Here is a 19,180-nt window from a genome sequence, read left to right on the forward strand (position 1 = left end):
GTTTAACAGAACCGCTTCGACGCAAGCCAGGGCTGCGAGCTGGCCACGGCAGATGTAAAGATAGGGAGGCCGCGCCGACGGAGAGGACGCTCTTTTTAACAAAAGGTAGCACACGCATGTTTGTGAAAGTGTTTATTTTGGTGGAAGTCGTCATACAAGGCCTGAGGTTGTGGAGACAAAAGACAGGTGAAGTCGATAAGAGGTGGAAAAGCCAAACTTTGCAGAGCCGGCCTTGTGCGTGCATGCGTGCGTGTGTGTGTGTTTGTGACAAATTCACAGGAAGTGTGCAGACTTCTGCCTGTCACTCAATCCTGCACGCTTCTGCCTCTGAAAGGCCCCAGCGATTGCTCACAATGACACACTGTACCTACGATGATGTGTGGACGTCGCCCCGGAGTGAATCAAGGCGAAAAGTTGGCCCGTGTTTATTGTTTACAGTACTCCGGGTGGCGCCAGGCGCTGAAAAAACAGGAGCTGAAAAACACTTTGTTTTGGTGGGGAGGCTGCTCCTGTGGTTTTGTAATCGCCATCACTATCAGGGGCCCTGATCGCTTTACAAAGAGGGGAGGGGGGGGAAATAAAAGGTATGTTATTCCACACGGTGCACAAAGGGAGGGAACAGAGAGAGAAAGAGATGTGGGTGCTTGGCTGTGTGTCTGTCTGCTCCTTTTCCTCTTTTCTCCCTCCTTACCCACTTCTTGTTCTACCCTCTCCACCCCCGTTTGCCCCCCTCCACCGCCCTGAATCCAGTCTACAGCTGACTCAGACCAGGAGTCACTGAGACTGTCTAAGTGGTCACGCAGGGTGGTCGACTTCCTGGACTCATAGTACGTGGCCAGTTCCAGCCATTTATTATAAATTAGGTATCAGCTCTTAAATACAGATTTAAGGGGGTTTACTTTAGCTGTTCTAATGTTACTTTAAGGGCTTTTTAAGCCCTTTTAGCTTCTAGTTTTGGGTCACCTTTAGCTTTCCTCTAGACTTGCGGCCTAATCAATACATGTCTTATTTATTGTTGACAGTTTTGACTCCTCAGAAATGTCATTATTTCACATATGGAACATAAATATTCTAGGATATTTTCTAAAACATAATGTTTTGATACAGTCTCCTCAGATAGAGTTGACGGAATCAGGGCCAATTACTGTTATATTGAACTTGTATATTGGCTTTTAAGTATTTCCCGTGTGAATGTTTGTTTTAACTTCTCTCCTGCTGAGAGGAGAGTATAAGAGTTTCCTCATCCAACCTACCACTGCTGAATTTTTTGTTGATGCAGCAGTTTTGTATCGTCCTGCACTTTCTCTTTCTTCTGCCTCATTTCATTTCTAGTCATTTCTAGTCTAAAGCTGCATATTCAGATGTTTTTTGGGATAATGTTTGTTCAGTGTTTCTGTACCCAGAATCAAAAAAGAAAAACTCACAAATTACTGAGGAAGGAATATTTAACATGAAGTAGAAGATACACACCAGAAATTTTAGCTACTTCTAAATTTTAAATTGATTTGACTTTTCTAATTATCCAAAGGGACTTTCAGCTTCCTCTCACCCTGCATCAGGAGAGGGCAAAGTGTACAAGAAACTGTGGTATCATGGGAAATGTGTTCTCAAAGATCAATACAATTTTTCTACCAATGAACTTTAACATTTCACATTGTTTTGTCAATTAGAAACATCATTTCGTAGTTACTATTTCACAGTTAAGTGGTTGTATTATTATTTTAGTAGCACACAGATTTATTTTTACTTTCATTCTTTTCAAAGGTCTGAAAAGTGAAAGTTCAGTTTGATTGGAAACAAGTGGATTGGAACAAGTTGTCTTGTCAGAAATGTGAGTTACTATGCAACAGCAGCACAACATGAAACCCCCTCCAATGAACCGTCCACCGCAAATAAACTCTCAGTGTGGGAAATGCTGCTATAATAGAATCAAACATAAGCACAACTGGTAACAACTGGAAAACAAAAGTATTAACAAAAAGTTTTGGCCTTTAAATACCACTTACAACATGGTTTCAGATGGTTTGGATGCAGAAATCAGCTTGGGAAACAAGTAATTGGAGCTGAACCTTTGACCAAGGACCACCAAACAAGTCCATTTAAAGGTCCCTTTTTGTACAAAGTGAAATTTTCATGTGTTTTTTGATTATAAAGCAGGTCTAGGTTCTATATTAATACTGTGAAAGTATCAAAGCCTCAGTCCACAGAGAAATGCACACAGCCTGTATTCAGAAACTGAGCCTGAAAACCAGCCGTTAGGACTTCTGGAACTTTGTGATGTCACAACAAAGCAGTCACTGCTCTCAGCAATGCCCCAAGCCCCACCCACCTGGACTCCTCAGGTTTCTCTAAGTGTTTACCTGAAATCTGGTTTATTTTCATTAGATCACTCAGAAAGCAGTCAGCCAATCAGAAGAGAGCCTCTGAGTCTCTCTTCTGATTGGCTGACTGACCTGTTGTTACTGGAGCTCCGGAGAGAAGCCTGAGAGAGGAGATGTAAAACTACACTGAGATTAAACTTCTTATGGATATCAACACTTAAAACTAAACACTGGAGAAGTGTAAAATATGTGACCCTTAAAGGGCCAGCACAAACTAGAAAACAAACAGTCATGTTAATGGTAATCAAGCAGATATACTTGGTTTTCTTACATTTTTAGAGTTTCCACCTCTTGAACTGCTTTTCCCTACTTGTAAATTTAAAAAACCCACTGAACACTATGTGCAATGTAATGTAATTAAAATTCCTTGAGACAAACAAAACAGCTTTGAATTTACCTGTATAACTGTGTGGTGGCAGCGGAAATCTACCTGTGTCTGAATGGTTAAATACCACTGGAGTAACTGAAAAATCTTATGTTCAAATTTAGGTGAACTGACCCTTTAAGTCTTTGGAAAAGAAAAACTGGTCATGGAAAGTTCAGCACGCTCACTTGCTGTCAAAGGGGGGAAAAAAAACGATGTTCATATAAGCCGCCATCGCTGATACAGATGTAACGGGCAGCATTGTCATCAGCAGCATGTCGTCGAGAAAAGCCACACTCTTCGTGGCTCGTCTGCTTTACCTGTCAGTGAACAAAGACCGGCACGCGGGGAGGAGGGCGGCTGGGACACGCGCGCTGGTTTCGGCCTATTTTCAGAGCCATTAGTGTGAGGAGTGTGTAATTCAGAGGGCCCGCGCCGTCTTTATTCACGCAGCGACATTAGGACGTAATGAATCATGAAGAAGGCGTATTGTTCCACGCTACTCTCACTCAGCACACACACTCTCTCTCACACACACACACAGGTGTAGAACATCATTATCACCCAGTTCCAATTGATGAAGAGTATTATACTGCCAAATTGATTTTCCGTACTCCGCGATCATGATGACACAAGAAAGGAGAAGACGGAAGAAAAGACGCAATCATCAACAACTTTATATTCCAATCAGCATATCTGAGTAGGACGAATAAAAAAGAATTGCACTGAAAAATGGAGCCAGGGCTCAAATCGTCTCAAATTGGTTTGCTTTTTTTTTTCTTTTTTTTTTTCTATCATGAAATGTTACCGATTATCATGAAACGCGTAAATTGAATTCTTTTTTTCATTTAAGTAATAATTGATTTGACATTTCGGAGCACTTCAAAGGCAGTTTGGCCTGAAGGCTCTGCAGTAAATTACAGTATAAAGCTGAGGATTTACCATTAGCTGAGTGTCAAGTGCGCGCTCGGCTTTTGCTTCCCCTCCCCATCTATCTCCCCCCTCCTCACATCCTCTTTCTCCCCTCTCCCTCTCTATCTTTTCTCCCCAAACGCTCTAAAATTCCAGTCAAACTTTATACAACTTGTCTTCACTGCCCTGTTTGTGTGTGTTTGTGCGCCCGTGTCCAGGTCTGCCATTTTATTGTAACACTATAAAGGCCCCGGTGTGTTTATCAGTAAATGGAGCTCCACACAGTTCGCCTGCTTCCATTATAACTCTTTTCACTTGCTTGTGTTGTTTATATATATTTATATTTTTTTTGGAGGAAATGCCCTTCTTTTCTGTGTGTGTCTTCCAAGCGGGCCGTGACAACATGCCTGAGGCTGTTTGATATGTAAATAGTCTGTTCAACAAAGTCCAGGTGCTATCTGTGGTTACAGAGGCTGATACTCGGCTTCTGACACAGACAGACACACAATTAAACACACAGGCTGAGCTTAGGCCACAATGTCAGGGTGTTAGTTTTCTTTTTATTAGACATCAGATCTGGTCTGTTATTCCCCTCTGATATGATGGATATAATGCACCTCTCATACATAAGCAGGGTAGTATTGATTAGACCATCCAAAGGGAACTTGGCATAAGCTGATCGATACCTCAGTAATCAATAGTTTGATCCTCAAATGCAACTAATTTAATTTTTTAAAATTCTGTTGCAAGGTTTTAGTAGAACTGAAACACATCTATTTCAGATAAACTAGAATCAATGGAGGTAAATGTGATTAAGAAATCTTTCAAAGAAATGTGTTTAAATGTTTGTGGTATTTTTTAATGTTTGTTTTTAATGTTGCCAAAGCAGGAGTCATTGGATAATTGGTATTAATCGGGTTAAAAGAACCACTATCATTAGTATCTGTAACAGTGGTGCATAAAATACATGTATCAATAAAAAAACACATACAGATCTTTTACTAAAAGTGTAGAACTGTGTAGAAGTACTCTGTTAGGAGTAAAAGTCAAAGTACAAAAGTGCCAAAACTAAAAGTGCACATAATGCTGAATGGTCCATTTCAGAATAACATCCATTATATCTTGTTATTATGTTAATGTTGCAGCTGGTAAAGATGAGGCTAATGTTAATTTCTCCTTGGATCAATAAAGTCTTATCTTAACCAATAATAATACATGGATGTATTGATTAGATGTTATATTATCAATCTGAATCTAGAAGCTTAAGTTATCAACTAAATGTTGTGGAGTAAAAAGTAGAACATTTAACTAAAAGGTAGAAATATACAGCAGCAGAAAAAAGTATGAGTCACTGAGTTACTTCCCACAAATGCTGTAAATTTGGTGATTTTGATATATTTTTCTAGATAAAATGTAAGCTGATAATATACTGTAATATACTGTCATTAATTATGAGTACTTTTACTTTTTATATTTTGAGGACATTTAGAATTAGAAATGCAAGACTTTAACTTGTAACAGAACATTTTTATGTTGTGCAATTACTACTTGTAAGTATAGAAATAAAGGAAATGTTTGTACACTTTTAAAATGTTCATATTTTGACACGACAACCTGCATATGTAAACATGTCATCCAATTTGTAGATACTCATTTTTAAAATATCACTCCTTTTGTCTTGAGGTATAAGCAACACTTTCCTTGTGCTAAAACTTCTCATCCTCATGAAACCTATTGTGACATGGACAGATTTATTATTATGTATTTTTCTATGACTAATGATTATGTTTGAAAAGATTCAGTCAATCATAATTATTTAAAGCATCATTTAAAGAATCATGTTTCATGCTGGGATTTAAAATCTACCTGGATACTGAATATCATCCAAAATACAGTAGATATCCACCTTTTAATTAGTCAAACCCCAACTCACATGCATGTAAAAGATTTTATGCACACATGCATGCCCACCCACACACACACACACACACACCTATTGATTGTCACCTGAATCCAGAGTTAGCTGGAGGTGACACGTATTGTCTTCTGGCCTTGAATTAATGTGCCTGTAAATACGTTTTTTCTACCTCATTCCTATTTGTTAAGTTATTCATAGAACTGCTGATTGCAGGCAGCCGTCAGAGCTAAATGAGGGCCTTTGTTATTGTTGAGTAATTAGGACAGCCATCATCGTGCTCCGAGATGACAGGGTCAGTTAAATAGTTTCTCTCTCTCTCTCAGTAGTCCGTGCTGATTATGGGAGCTCAGGCAGGCAGGCAGGCCTGGGAGCTGGAGCTGGGGAGGGATGGAGGGGAGGGGAGAGGAGAGGGGGGGGGGGGGGGGTACAGATGGGAGGAGTGGGGAGGAAAGCAGACCTTATCTCAGGCAATTAATCAGAGACACTCATATTGCGGGACAATTATTCAAAGCTCACTCCTGCATAACTCAGCCCAAGGTTCCAGTGGGCTCACTGTCTCTTTCCATCCCCCCTGGACTGGAAGGTCAGGGAAGTGAGAGGAAGGTGGAGCTGAGAGAAAGAGAGGGACGCTATGGTGTGTGTGTGTGTGTGTGTGTGTGTGTGTGTGTGTGTGTGTGTGTGTGTGTGTGTGTGTGTGTATGTGTGTGAATGTGTGAAAGTGTGTGTGTTCAAGTCAGCTAAGGCAACAGAGGGTCAAAGTCATTCAAAGTCTAGTCTTCTCTTGGGGCTTTTTTTTTGTTTTTCAAGGAGTTTATTCCCCATCATGTTTACATGTATTAAGTTTTTTGCCATTGGTGAAATAACATGGGCGTTGTCTGTTAGTGTCTGTGTGTGTTGTGTTGTTGTTGCGTGTGTGCGTGTGTGCACACAGGGGCCCGGGGCCAGCATTATCAACATTCCTCGGTGGCAGCAGGGTGGCTCGCCTGGCACCACACAAACAGGAAAAGGAAATAGCTCGACTTCACCACGGTTATCTCCTGGAGAGCCCTCACAGTGTGTACGAGGAAGTGTGTGTGTGTGTGTGTGTGTGTGTGTGTGTGTGTGTGTGAGCGCGGTGGGTGTTTAAATATGGATCCCAGTGGCAGTGCAGCTGTAAACAGCCGTAGATCTGCTTATTAAAAACATCTTCATTAATACTGTTGATTGTTGATATTTCAAGGAAACTGTTCAAAGGTTCAGCGGTGGTTCTGTGCTTCGTGATGCCTTCAAGGGCATCATATGCATCATGTTCACAAGAGTAGAATGACCCACTAATGTGGTATTGTCCCCTTTGCAAATAAAAATCTGACAGATAACGTCACAATAAATTCTAATTAACATTTTTAAAATACAGAAGTTCACAGACATTTTTTAATATTTTTATTTGTTTACTCTGTTGTTTGGTTATTAACTTTTCCAAAACATGACAGTGAAGGGGATCAAGGACACTTCTTTTTTTTTTCTTCTCATAACTTAAACCACTTGAAAGTCAAATCTGTGTAGCAGCGTCATTATTCTGATCCACAATCTTTACTTCAGATGCTTCTGCACTTCACATGAAACCACCTGTGTTCTCTTCTATTAATCAAAACTAAGGGTGTAAGGATTCTTCAAGTCATCACCAATAGGGACATGAGCTGTCAGGTTGTAAACAAACGGTCATTTTAACAAAATGATTGGATGAAGGGAAATGTTTAAATCATTGCAAACTCTCTCTCTCTTTGATTTTGTGGTTCATTTTCTGTATTTACCACAGACGTGTGCTGAACAATTTATTGAAATATTATCAAAATCGCAATATGGCCAAAGGTAATGTCCAGAGCTGCAGGATTTTTGAGACCATAAACCAGACGTATGGGAACAGGCATGTTTGGTAGAAACCCCAACAAAAAACAAACCATCATTTTTATATTTTTAGTGAAATAAAATACAAAAATGATCATTCCACCTTAACGTTTCACTCATATCTCAAATTTTTTTCTTGTATATTGTTCAGCTCTAATTTGTTTATAATCCTTGATCGTCTCCGAGTCTTTGTGATTTCATGCTGTTCTCTTCCAACTGTCCCCAGATCTCAGCCATTACCTCTGTGGGTAAAATCTTACGGTGTCATTAACAGAGTGGAAACTCTTTTCTCAGTGTTTAGCAAAAAGCAGCGTCAGGTGTGTGCAGCCAGGGCAAACATTATTACCATAATGTAGACAAAAAGTTAAAAAAGGATCAATTTTGCTCACATATAACCAGTCAATCTGCAGAAAAGGTGAATGTTTCAGTTCACAAAGTTCACTTTGTGTTTATTATGAGGCTCCTTCTAAAGTTTTGTCCCAGCTCTGGCCTTTTTTTCACCATGATAAAATATTAGCATACATGAAAACTACAAAAATAACATCCTGAGTAAAAAAAATGTAATTTTCCTTTTCATGATGCTGTTCGTCCTATGACATGAAAAAATGACTTTTCAATCACTTTCAAAGACTCAACAACATTTCAATGAACTTCAACATCAGATGAAGCCTGATGAAAAAAACAGGAACACGTTGTCAATAAAGAAAAAGCTTATCACCTGGTGGAGTGTAATGATACTGTCGAGATAAGAGGATCCTTTAGCACAACAGTGTTATGTAAATCAGCGACACTGATCTGCCAAACTCAACTATTTTTAGTTCATTTTGTCGACTAGGCAGCGAGCGAATAAAACACGTAAACTCTGGACGACATTCAAAAGCATTCATCGCCTCGCCTTTTTCCTTCCCTCTGCTCTCGTTCCAGCCCCAACCTGATCCACAAATGTCACCTCCACTCTATGTATAAAAGGAGAGGAAGACATCGAGGAGGAGGGAAGAGAGATAGATCAGTGAGAGAGAGAGAGAAAGCGAGGGAGAGAGAGTGTGTCATAAAATGCAAATGCAGCCTGCGTCCGCTTTTACAAATTAAATGTCAGGACATAAAATATTGTCAGTTTCATTTTGCCGCCAGAAGGATGACAAATCCATATTCTCCCTTAAATAAAACTCTTATTGCGGCGGAGGGGTAATCATGGCAGAACAAAGCGCCATGATTAACGATAGCAATTTATTGTATCTGGCGGCTGGCGAGGCAGCGGTGAGGGAGAGGAGCAGAGAGACATCATGGTTATCATAATTCATATCGTAAATAACAGGGCCCAGCCAATCACAAGGAGCCACCGATGTCATCCCAAATAACCTTTGATAACAATTACCATAGAAGGCAGTACAAACCCTGAAGTCACAATGTTATCTTATCCCTATTCTCTGCTTGTAGAATACAACACTATTACCATATAGATTAGACTATTTATAATGGTGCGTGTCATTCCGGGTGCAGCTTTAAGTCGTCACCGTGTATGTGTGGAGGTGCAGCGTGGTGGGCTCGCATGTGTACGTGGAGGTGAGCGAGCGCGTGGGTGGGGTAGGTGGACCTGTCGCTGGGAGGAGATTATAGCCCGCTCTTTATGAGGGGCTGAATTGCCCTCTCTCAGTATCACACGGCAGCACATTGCCAAGGCGGCTGGCGTTCACAATGGCGTGGTGGGAGAGGAGTTGGGCGGTGTGTGTGTGTGTGTGTGTGTGGTCAGGGAGGGGTCGGGTGGGTGGGGGCTCAGTGTGTACAAGGGGGAGAAGTGAGGGAGGGAAAACTAGAGGAGGAGATATTAGCAGGGAAGCGTTGATAAGTGTTGAAGATTAGTGGGCGTATCTTGTCCGAGATGTTGTTCCTCCTTGTTTTATCTGCTGATAGAAATTTTCTGATGGAGAGCAGTGATATCACGTGGATGCACGGCTTCCCACCTACACACACAGTCGTAGCTTCCCGCCTACAAGAAACTGTGACTCCACTCACCTGTTTTAACATCAATAAAGTGTTCTGATAATTTTCAGACATTAGTGTAGTTATTAAAAAGGAAATGACCAGGACAAGAAATCTCTACGTGCGTCTGCACAGTGTTTTACACAGTCAGAGATGGATTTGTGTTCATAAATCTAATAAATTAAAGGTGCCTTGTGCAATTTTTGACCACAAGCATCTCTATAACAACAATATTGTATTCTGCTATTTATTTCAGCTTGTGTGTGTATTCTTTTCCTCCTGTAGATGAATGGCTCCTCTTTTCATTTGTATCTCATCCTCACTGTTGGACAAGGGTGAAATGATGCACATTTCCTACTGATGGTTTCACACTATTCAGTGTATTAAAGCAGCAGCTGAAGACAGAGAAGACAAAAGCTTAAAATGTTACAAAACTTTGCATTTTTCTTCTCATAAAACATGTTTGTTAGGCCATCAAGGATTCACACTGTGTGTTTTGGTGAAGCTCTGAATGTAAACATCTGTTGACAAGAAAACTCCAGTAGGAAAGTTTTAAGACATGAAATGGGAGGAGGCGTCAAAAGGCAACTGAAGGCTGATTGCCTTTAGTGGTGAAATGATGAGTCGTTTAGTTGACTGACACAAAATTAATCAACAGCTGTTCATTTGTTCATCTGCTTCCAACTTCTGAAATGCGTGCGCTACTTTTTGTTGATGTTTTACACCAGAGGAAATTGAATATTTTGGGGCTTGAAGTCCCCTCAAATTTGTCGTGTCCACACAAGTCTGTGCGTCAACTACGCTACAAGACAACCACCTGTTATAGAAAGAAGTATAATAACAACTACACAACCACAGTGTCCGTGTGTTTGCATCTGCCATAACTGAGGCCTTACATTGTTTGTCATACAAAATAAGACAATTTGAAAATGTTACTTGGGGCCTGGGAAACTGTGATGAGCATTTTTCATGACTTTCTGATATTTAATGATCTAAACAATTGATCAGTTACTGACAGAGAAAATAAAGAGGCCAGCTGATTATTAAAGTATTCATTCTTTGAAGGGAGATTGGATGGAAAATACCAGCAGTAAAAAGTACCATATATACTGTACAAGTCATGAAAATGACTGTTGTACGTGTCAATGCTGAACAGTGGGTTACACATCAGAATAATATAAATGTAACTGACATTACTAACTGACACATCTACCCATCATGCAAATATTTTTTATTTAATAATAACACTTAATTTCAGCCTGTCAGACTGTGACACAGATTCCCTTCAAGCTTCACGTCAAGACTGAAGGGGGATAAAAGGATACGAGACAAGGATATAAGGATATAAGTATTGGATTTGTATTGATTTAGTAGATATGCAATATCTAACTGTTTACATGAACTATCTCTTACTATATACAGACGTTCTACATCTGCTCAGACTATGTCTGCCTGGGTTTGGTGTGTCTTGTGCATCCTCCCGCTAATTCAACCTGGAATAGTAAAGACTGAAACAGGGAACAAAAATAGCTTCAAAGGACACTCGAGTCTTTTACTAGAAGGAGGAGGAGGAGGAGGATGAGGGGAGAGGACGAGCACAAGGACGAGATAAAACAGAGCAGGAGTGAGGAGGAAGAGAGGGGACCAAAGCAAGGACAAGGTGAAGGAGGAGGAGGAAGATATTACATTCTTGTGCTTAACTTCAGAGAGGAGGAATTCACAGTTACTTGTCCCTTCAGCTGCAAACTGTCCAATCCCAGCCTTCTCCTGACAAGACGGCTCCAGATCAAGAAACATGCAACAGCAAGACAGTACCTACAAGCCTGAGGTAGATTAGGAGAAGATAGAAAAAAAGAAGAGAAAGTAATATTTTTTAAAGTCATGCTCAAGAGCAGGAACGAGAGGAAGACCTCTGAGGACATGAAGTGATGTTAAATCTCTAGTCAGTGGTATAATATTTGTAGTTTTTGGCATGGAAGTCCCTGTGTGGGCTCATGAACAGTTAATCTCTCTTGACAGGATCTTCATTTGAATAAAGATCCTGTCAGCGCTATGTGCTTTTGGTTGCTTAAGAGGAGGACCTACAGTAGCTTCTGCAAGAACTCAAATTGCTTTGACAAATCATGGCTGATGGGAGAAAGGCGCCTTCCTACCTGTGCATAGCTAAACATGCGTGATGGTGACACCTCAGCAGAACTTCAAAATCAGAGGGAATCTGGGGAGAAAATGGCAAAAATACATCTGAGAGATATTAGAGAAGCTTATATGCAAAATTGTGCTTGTAATAAAAAATGCTGTTTATTTTTTTATATCTTCAGCTTTTGATCAGTCAGCTGGTGTTGGTCAGATGTAGAAAGCAGTTGTGACACAAAAGCTATTGGCAAACAAATAGTGACAGAATGCACCATGTAATGAAAAGAAAACATGACAGGACATGGTTTTTTGAGGGTACGTTTGACTTAAGTATAAATAAAAATATAATCTATCTTTTAAATTTACTGTAACTTTCTTAAAATGTTTGTATCGTGATTTTTTTTTTCCTTTCATGTATTTAAAAAAATCACATTCACAGCGATTTAGACTGAAGAGCTGCTTCGAGATTTGTGCACTGTAAACACGGTGGCTTATAATGTCCCCACAGGATAGTTTACCAGTTTAAGTTCAGTTCAATTCAATCAGATGATAGTTTGTCAGTCCTGTAAAAAAAAAAAACACAAGCCCACAAGTCGTCTGTGCAGCAGGTTATTGTGACCCATAGTTAGGTTTTGTTGCTAGGCGACATCTAGTGGTTGTAGTAATTACGACAGGATCTAAAGTGAAGTGACGTAGTTTATAGAGCGACAAAGTCCACTTCAGGAGGAGGTTGGGGTGCACTCTTGGTACAGTCCGTGTGTTTATTATTGTATAACGTCACAACCAAGGTCCAGTACTCCTGCCGCCATAGGGACACTATTTCAGGAGAAACTCCTATAGGCCGTATCAGAGGTCGCATCACTTAGCTGGTGCAGTCAGGGAGGATGGTTGGCGGTGGGTTGGTACTGGAGACCCCAGTTTGCATTTGGTTTTCTATGAACAGTCAGCATTGTTTGTATTTTAACCACAATCTTCTCCTAACCAGCAAAGTAGTTTTGTTACCTAAACTTCAACAAAGAGGACGTAGATCAGAAAATGCTCATATGAATCATTTGGGTTTTTTCAGAAGATGCTGACAAACCAAACAGTCTGAGACTTGTTCATTTCTCTGGTTTTTTGGTTGTTTTTTTTTTTTAAGGTAATGATTGTGCTTGGGATTTTTATTTAGCGTGTAAAGTAAAAAGACACTGTAATTATTGGACAATTGGAATCAGGTTTGGGAGATTAATGTGTATATTTGACCTGGAAATCAATCAGTTACATATAGCCGAACATGGTCTGTGTAACCCAATAATAACAGATGATGCTGAAGTTGATTTTACTCCAAGTTCCGAAATCCCACTGCCGCTCTTTTCTCTGCCTCCCTCTCTCTGCTCATTTCTCTTCTTTTTCCTCAACATTTCTCATCTCCTCTCCTAGATGGGATTCACAAAGTGATTTTCTCCTCGTTCCTCTAAATCTCTTGATCACTTTAATTTTTTGCTAGGCTGCTTCATCGGTGTCCTGGGAAAGAGAAAAGAGGAGGAAGGGGGCAGGAGGATGGGAAAAAGCCGACGGGCAAGAGACTGCAAACGAGTAGAGAGAGAAGGAAAGAGAGAGAGGGAGAATAGTATAGAGTTAAGGCTTTATCAGTGAGTGCCCTGAGGTATGTGGGGACGCTGCTGAATCCAGAGAGATTAGGGGAAAAATGCAGCACATGGCAGTAAGGGGCTTACGCCACAGCTTGTATTAGTTCAGGTGAAAAGAGTATTGCTTTTACATAAAACTGGACAAATCCAGCCACAATGCATTTCCCGTTGGACCACAATGGGGTCCTCTATCTGTGGACCTCACCTCCTGTCCTCTGGGTTCCCCAAAGCTCCTCTATCTAAACAGGAGTAGAGACTGAGGGAAGGAGGAGAAAACACAGATGGACAGAGGAGGGAGGAGAAGATATGGCATCGCACCAAACTTCATTTTCAGAGTTTAGTGGGAAGCTGGAGATGGCCAGGGCGTAATTTCCACAGGGGATGGGGACGGATGGTGGGTCATGTCCACCTCACTTTTAAAAAGCCTATTTTCGTCACCCCAACTTTTAGAACTTAAATTTAATTTGCCCACAAAAATCTCTCTCACCAGGTGGTTACATAAATCAAGGTCTACTTCCTGTCTTGTTTTCCTGATCTTTTGATCACATCACCCACCTGTTAGAAAGTGACCACAATTCCTCAATTTCAAGTGATTGACAAATGAGCAAACTCCAACCAATGAAGAAGAGCTAATGTTCAGGTAAACGCTACAGAAAAAGTCAGTAAGTGGACCTTGAATTCAGATTTTACTTTTTGTCAAACATTATGAAGCATTGAGTGGCAGTTCTCTACCAGTAACGATATGATTTTAAGTAGGGATGGTGCATTAATTACAGAATCTACACAGCATTTCTGAGGACTTTTCTTCGTTGGACTTTTTTTATTATGAAAGGATGATGTATAAATGCCCACAATGTATAATGTAAATGAAGACGTGGCATTTTTCTCTTTGAAGAACCCTTCATCTCATTGTGTCTCCGTGACTTCCGAACCCAAACCTTCACTCTTGGTAGATAGAGTTATGAAGTTAAAGAGGAATGAAGTTTTACTAAAAGCAGGAAGTGGGAGGATGAGATGAACATAAATCAGAGTTAGGAAAAGACACAAAGGCTGTGGAGAGCTAGAGGAGGTTTGACGCAAAGATTCAAGATTGAGAAAAAGGTCTCATCCTTCTCTTTGGGCGACAGGTAAATGCTTCACTTAGACACTGAAGTCTCCCATTCTACTTTCACTGGGACTTTTATCTAAATCTTCTGTTCCTGTGGTGCATTTATCAGCCAAGTTTTTCATCTTGAAATATAGGTTGAGGGGAGCTTGGCCTGCACACTTCTTTATCTTTCACCTGTCATGTACAGTAAGCCCAGGTAACAATGGTGCCTTACATTACATTACACGCCCGCTCTGTATTCACGCTATCCAGTCAGACATCCAAAGCGGCTCTGACACCCCTCCCATCCTCACCATTATTGGCAGAACAATACCCTCAAAAAGCCAAGTTGGTCAAAAAAAAAAGAGCGAGGAGCCGTATCTGCGATGGCGCTTAACATCAATTTGTGACACGATTAATCAATTTGGACCCCTCTCTCTCTCTTGGTGTCTCGTCACTGTCGTCACTCTTTAAATAAAGAGCGGTGGCTGTTTGAATGGGCTCATCGTGATATGGCGCAGGTTAAGTAGGAGGCGCATGTTTTAGGATAGCGCCCTGGCGCTCCCTTTCGCCCTGAAACACTTAGCTGGTGATTAGCATAAGCTGATAGCACTATCAGGAGTGTGCCATTGTGGTGACCCTGAAGGCCCCCCTCCCCTCCAATTCACAACCACCACCCATCCTACTCCACTCCCCCCAACCTCCCCCTCCACCACCTCCTCCTTTCTCCCTCTGAGAAGGTCTTATCAGGGATGTACAGGGCCTTTGTAGCCTCCTGGGGAGAAGATGGAGGGAGGAGGCAGAGGTGGGTTCTGTAGGGAAGAAAAATGGGGGGGTTGGATGGGAAAAGAGGGAAGGGGGGATTCCATTGTTGAAAACTCTGTGTCTTTGGATGTGTCCTCCAATGTTTTCTTGCCTTTTGAATGATAATATTAGATAATAAACTTTATAACACTTTGCACAACACAGTTACTTTGCTTTAGAAATTGCCTTTTTATATCAACTTGGGTCTTATTTTTGGTGATTTGGCAAACATTTCCATCAGTCTAGATTAAGATGCTTGAGAGTAACCAGGGGCAAATTAGGGTCCCAGGGCCCTATATCTCATGTTTATCCCACTTTTGGTGCAATATGTACAGTTTTTAGCCGCATCAGCTCGACCTATGGCAACGACAGTCGGTCTGGTCCGTCCAGTGGTTTGATCCAGACTCAAAAACTATGAGATGGATTGCCATGAAAACCCCCTGCTAGCTGATTTGTAGCGTCCTGGTGATTCTAGAAACATCATCAGCTGAAATACTTTGGTTTATAGCCAAATAATTGCAAAAATTCCCATCATTCTCATCACCTGCTAAACCTCAGCATGTTAGCATTGTCAATGTGAGCGTGCTAAGGCCCTGATGTTAGCATTTAGCTAAATGCAAAGCTAGTGCAACTGCCAAGCATTAGCAAAGTAACAGGAACCGTCTTCAAGACAGAGACTACAAATGAGGTAATGAAGAAGAATCTATGTGAAAACAACAAATAATAACACAGAGTTGGTGTAATTGGACAATTTTATGTTCCCCTTTGTTTTCCCTTACAAACACGTTTGATTTTAACCCTGGTTTGTTTACAACCTGTCTGGTTGTCTGACTGCTCATGTTTCTAACCATGTTTATAGCCATGTTGCCGTGTTCCCAGATCTCTCAAGAATTAACTTAGAAAGTAATATGTTCTCATAGCCGTAAGAAACAATGGCCACATATACAAAAACACAGTCCAAGTTGTAATAAACTGGATTTATTCTGTGAGTTTAAAGAGAGAAGTGCTTTTGCTGCCCTGATCTCCACAGGAGTCCAGTTCTGCAAAGGTGTGATCACCTTTGTGACTGAATCTCAACCTGTGAAGCTGTCACTTTACGAATGTCTTTCTCTGCACGGCTGAAAGTTTGAGTTTATTTCAAACTTGGAGGTAACACACAAAACTGGAATGGAAATTCGATTCACCCAAATTTCTGGCTCTTTATATTCGTGTTACCTATTTCAGGAGGCGGCCGCATCTCCACCAGCGGTCTCTCAATCACTCCTACGATACCTCAGTGAGACTTTTTTGTGTGTGTTGTGAGAAAAAAAAAGTATGATGAAACCACGAAACAATACGCTGCACATAAACACCAACGTGGCGACACATTTCTTGAAGGTAAGCAATTTCCATGCACGTTAAGAGCTTAGCATCGACACAGCACTATTCATATCAGTTTACCATTATGATGCAAATGATAACAGTGGTGCCTGGCTCCCTCTTCCTCCCTTTTCTTTTGCACTTTTTACTATGAACAACACAGCACATTATAGTACAGCTGCACACCTACATTACAGTGCGCACACACACAAAATTCACACAGCTCCATTCCTTATCCCCTTTGTTTGAGCTGATTGGATCTGTGGCGATCACATGTTTACCCAGAGCGCTATCTCTTTGAGAAACCTCCGTCACGGGTAGCGGAGAGTAACGTTTGCCTCTTTTTGTGTTTTCCTTTTATTTTGGAGACGGGCACGCACACATGGTCTTTATGTATATATGCTAATAGGTTGGCTAACACGGTTTCACACTGTTTGTTTCTGAAAATGATGCAACTTGCCAGACATCCGTTTTTCTGCTGATGTTCACATTTTCTTTTTTTTTTCCCCCTCTCTCTTTCTCAGGGCGGGCGTTTTAGAGGGAGAGAGAGAGAGAGAGAGAGCAAGCACAGAGAGGAAGATGAAAAGAGAGGAAGGAGGGAGAGGGAAAGGGGCGAGGGAGGCGTGTGTTCAAAATCCACAAAGGTTTTGTAATAAATGCATCGACGACAATAAAAACAAAAACATTAAAGGGAGAAAAGATGTGTTTCTGTGTTAAACAATTAGTGCTGCAGCATTAGAGCCGATCAGGAGGAGACAAAAGCTCGGCAGCAGCAGGGGTTTACCCCAGACACAAAGACACAAAGACAGATGCTCTGCAGCCCAGCCAAGCCACAGTACCACACCAGCTTCCAGTGGATCTGTATGGAACCACATCCACAATCCCACTGTCTATAGGTCTGTTATAGTATAGCAGCAACATGATCTGCCTTCAAAAACCAAGTAATCAATAGTTTGTGTATGTTGTTGTCTATAGTTACAAGTTACAGTATATGTAAGGATATATAAACTAAAAACAACTTAATCTTAAAGTCTCATCTTTTACTGAGTTGAAAATGTTGAGTTATGGGGAAATGTGTGAATATTATTTGTGACCTTTAAAATTTTCTAGATAAGTTCCTTTGAGATATTGTAAATAGGTTTTTGCTTTAACACAGTATCATCATGACTTAGCTTCAGTATGTTGTTGGAACAGGTTATGGAGGTCGAGTACTGTAAAATGTGATGCAGTGAAATGCAATTTTACCAAAGTGAATCTTACCTTAAAGGAGAAAAGGAAAAAAAAACAGACTGTATAAAGTTTTTTTAGTCGTTGATTAAACATACAATTAGTTTTGCTCCAAACAGAAACTGTTAACTGGCGACTATGAATCGACTGGTGACATACAAGACTCTTTGCATCCAGAAAACCAAAACCTCAGACTTTAACAGTGGAGGCCGCAGTCAGTTTCCAGTTTCAAACCTTGTTTTTTTAAAAGCACGTCCATGATGGTCTGCAAATCCTAACATACTGATCTTTAAGACTAAACCACAGTGTTTCCATAACCTTATATGGTGAATGAACTGCGCTTATATAGTGCTTTTCTAGTCTAATTGACCACTCAAAGCACTTTACGCTACATGACACATTCACAGGCAGATTCATGCAGCACATCTTCTATGCATACTGCGCTTTTATATCTCTCTCTCACACACACACAAAATAAACCTTAACCACGATGCTGTTACCTAAGAAAACAGATTTGATGATGCTGTGCTGCTGACGGCGTCAGATCAGAAAAAGCTTCCATGCATCATCTTAGAGAGGACGCACAAGTGTGAAGCAAGTATTGTTGCATCCTTTTCTCCCTTATAATATACTTCTTTAACTGTTATGACTCCAGCTAATAGTTTGATATACTGTAGTTTAACCACTGTCGTCCATAACCACGTGTGACTTGAATTCCATATTGGCCTCATCTGACTCATGTGCTTACATACAGTATTTAACAATTATTTAAAGTGTTTGCTTTAAAGAGTCAATTCACCCAAACTACAAAAAAAGAAAAGAAAAAAACATAGCATACAAACATAATTTAAATATTTATTAGTATCGAGCCCCACAGATTGTCTCGGTAAAGCCCAGGTTTTATGGAAGAGTAGACCAGACTGTTATTTGGGTGAATTAACCCTTTACCCAGGTCTCCCTCTCACTGCAGAGGTTCCTTCTGTTGTAATTACCTCAGCACAGTGTCTACAATAGCTCAGGATTACATAAAACTAAAGGATGTTAGTCATAAAGCTCCTGCAGCCTGTGTGGTCACACTCCTCTTTCAGCTCTCGTTTACCATCAGTGTGTGCAAGACTGTGTGTGTGTGTGTGTGCGCGCGAGGAGCCCCCCTCTAGTGGCGTCTACTCTGTACATCGGACTCAATGGCTCCAGTGTTCATACGTGTGTGTGTCTGCATGTGTGTGTATGACTGCGGCACTTAACCCTGTGACCGGTTGTGGAATGAGCTCCACAGAAATCACCACTGAGCCTCTGCCCCCCCCCCCTCCTTTCCAAAGCACGGCACTGTTGCGGTGTGCGTTACCACCCCAAGAGAGGCCGCCAAGCTCATGCACACACACCCAATACACAACAGCAGACACACACACACGCACAATCTTTCCCTGTGTCCTGCAAGACAGAGGTGGTGACGGCGTGAAGGCCTCATGTTTAGACTCTGTGTCTTTGTTCCTCCCTCATGGT

At 41.0% G+C, this 19,180-nt stretch overlaps 2 long non-coding RNA genes across 2 annotated transcripts in view; one reads left to right on the plus strand and one right to left on the minus strand.

Annotated features, from left to right (window-relative positions):
* Positions 1–19,180, plus strand: part of LOC139635149 (uncharacterized) — a 24,562-nt gene continuing 5,382 nt past the window's right edge. Inside the window, exon 1 of the long non-coding RNA XR_011694133.1 lies at positions 1–105. This is a non-coding gene — a long non-coding RNA (uncharacterized lncRNA). The remainder of the gene's footprint in view (positions 106–19,180) is intronic.
* The window catches only part of LOC139635147 (uncharacterized), a 26,750-nt gene continuing 17,490 nt past the window's right edge, over positions 9,921–19,180 (minus strand). The window contains exons 3-4 of the long non-coding RNA XR_011694131.1: positions 11,593–11,654; positions 9,921–11,262 (exon numbers count right to left, since the gene is read on the minus strand). This is a non-coding gene — a long non-coding RNA (uncharacterized lncRNA). The remainder of the gene's footprint in view (positions 11,263–11,592; positions 11,655–19,180) is intronic.

Source organism: Trachinotus anak, unplaced genomic scaffold (assembly GCF_046630095.1).
Source record: "Trachinotus anak isolate AG129_WGS33_773 ecotype Australia unplaced genomic scaffold, CSIRO_AGI_Tana_v1 ptg000018l, whole genome shotgun sequence".
In the NCBI taxonomy this organism is placed as follows: Eukaryota; Metazoa; Chordata; class Actinopteri; order Carangiformes; family Carangidae; genus Trachinotus; species Trachinotus anak.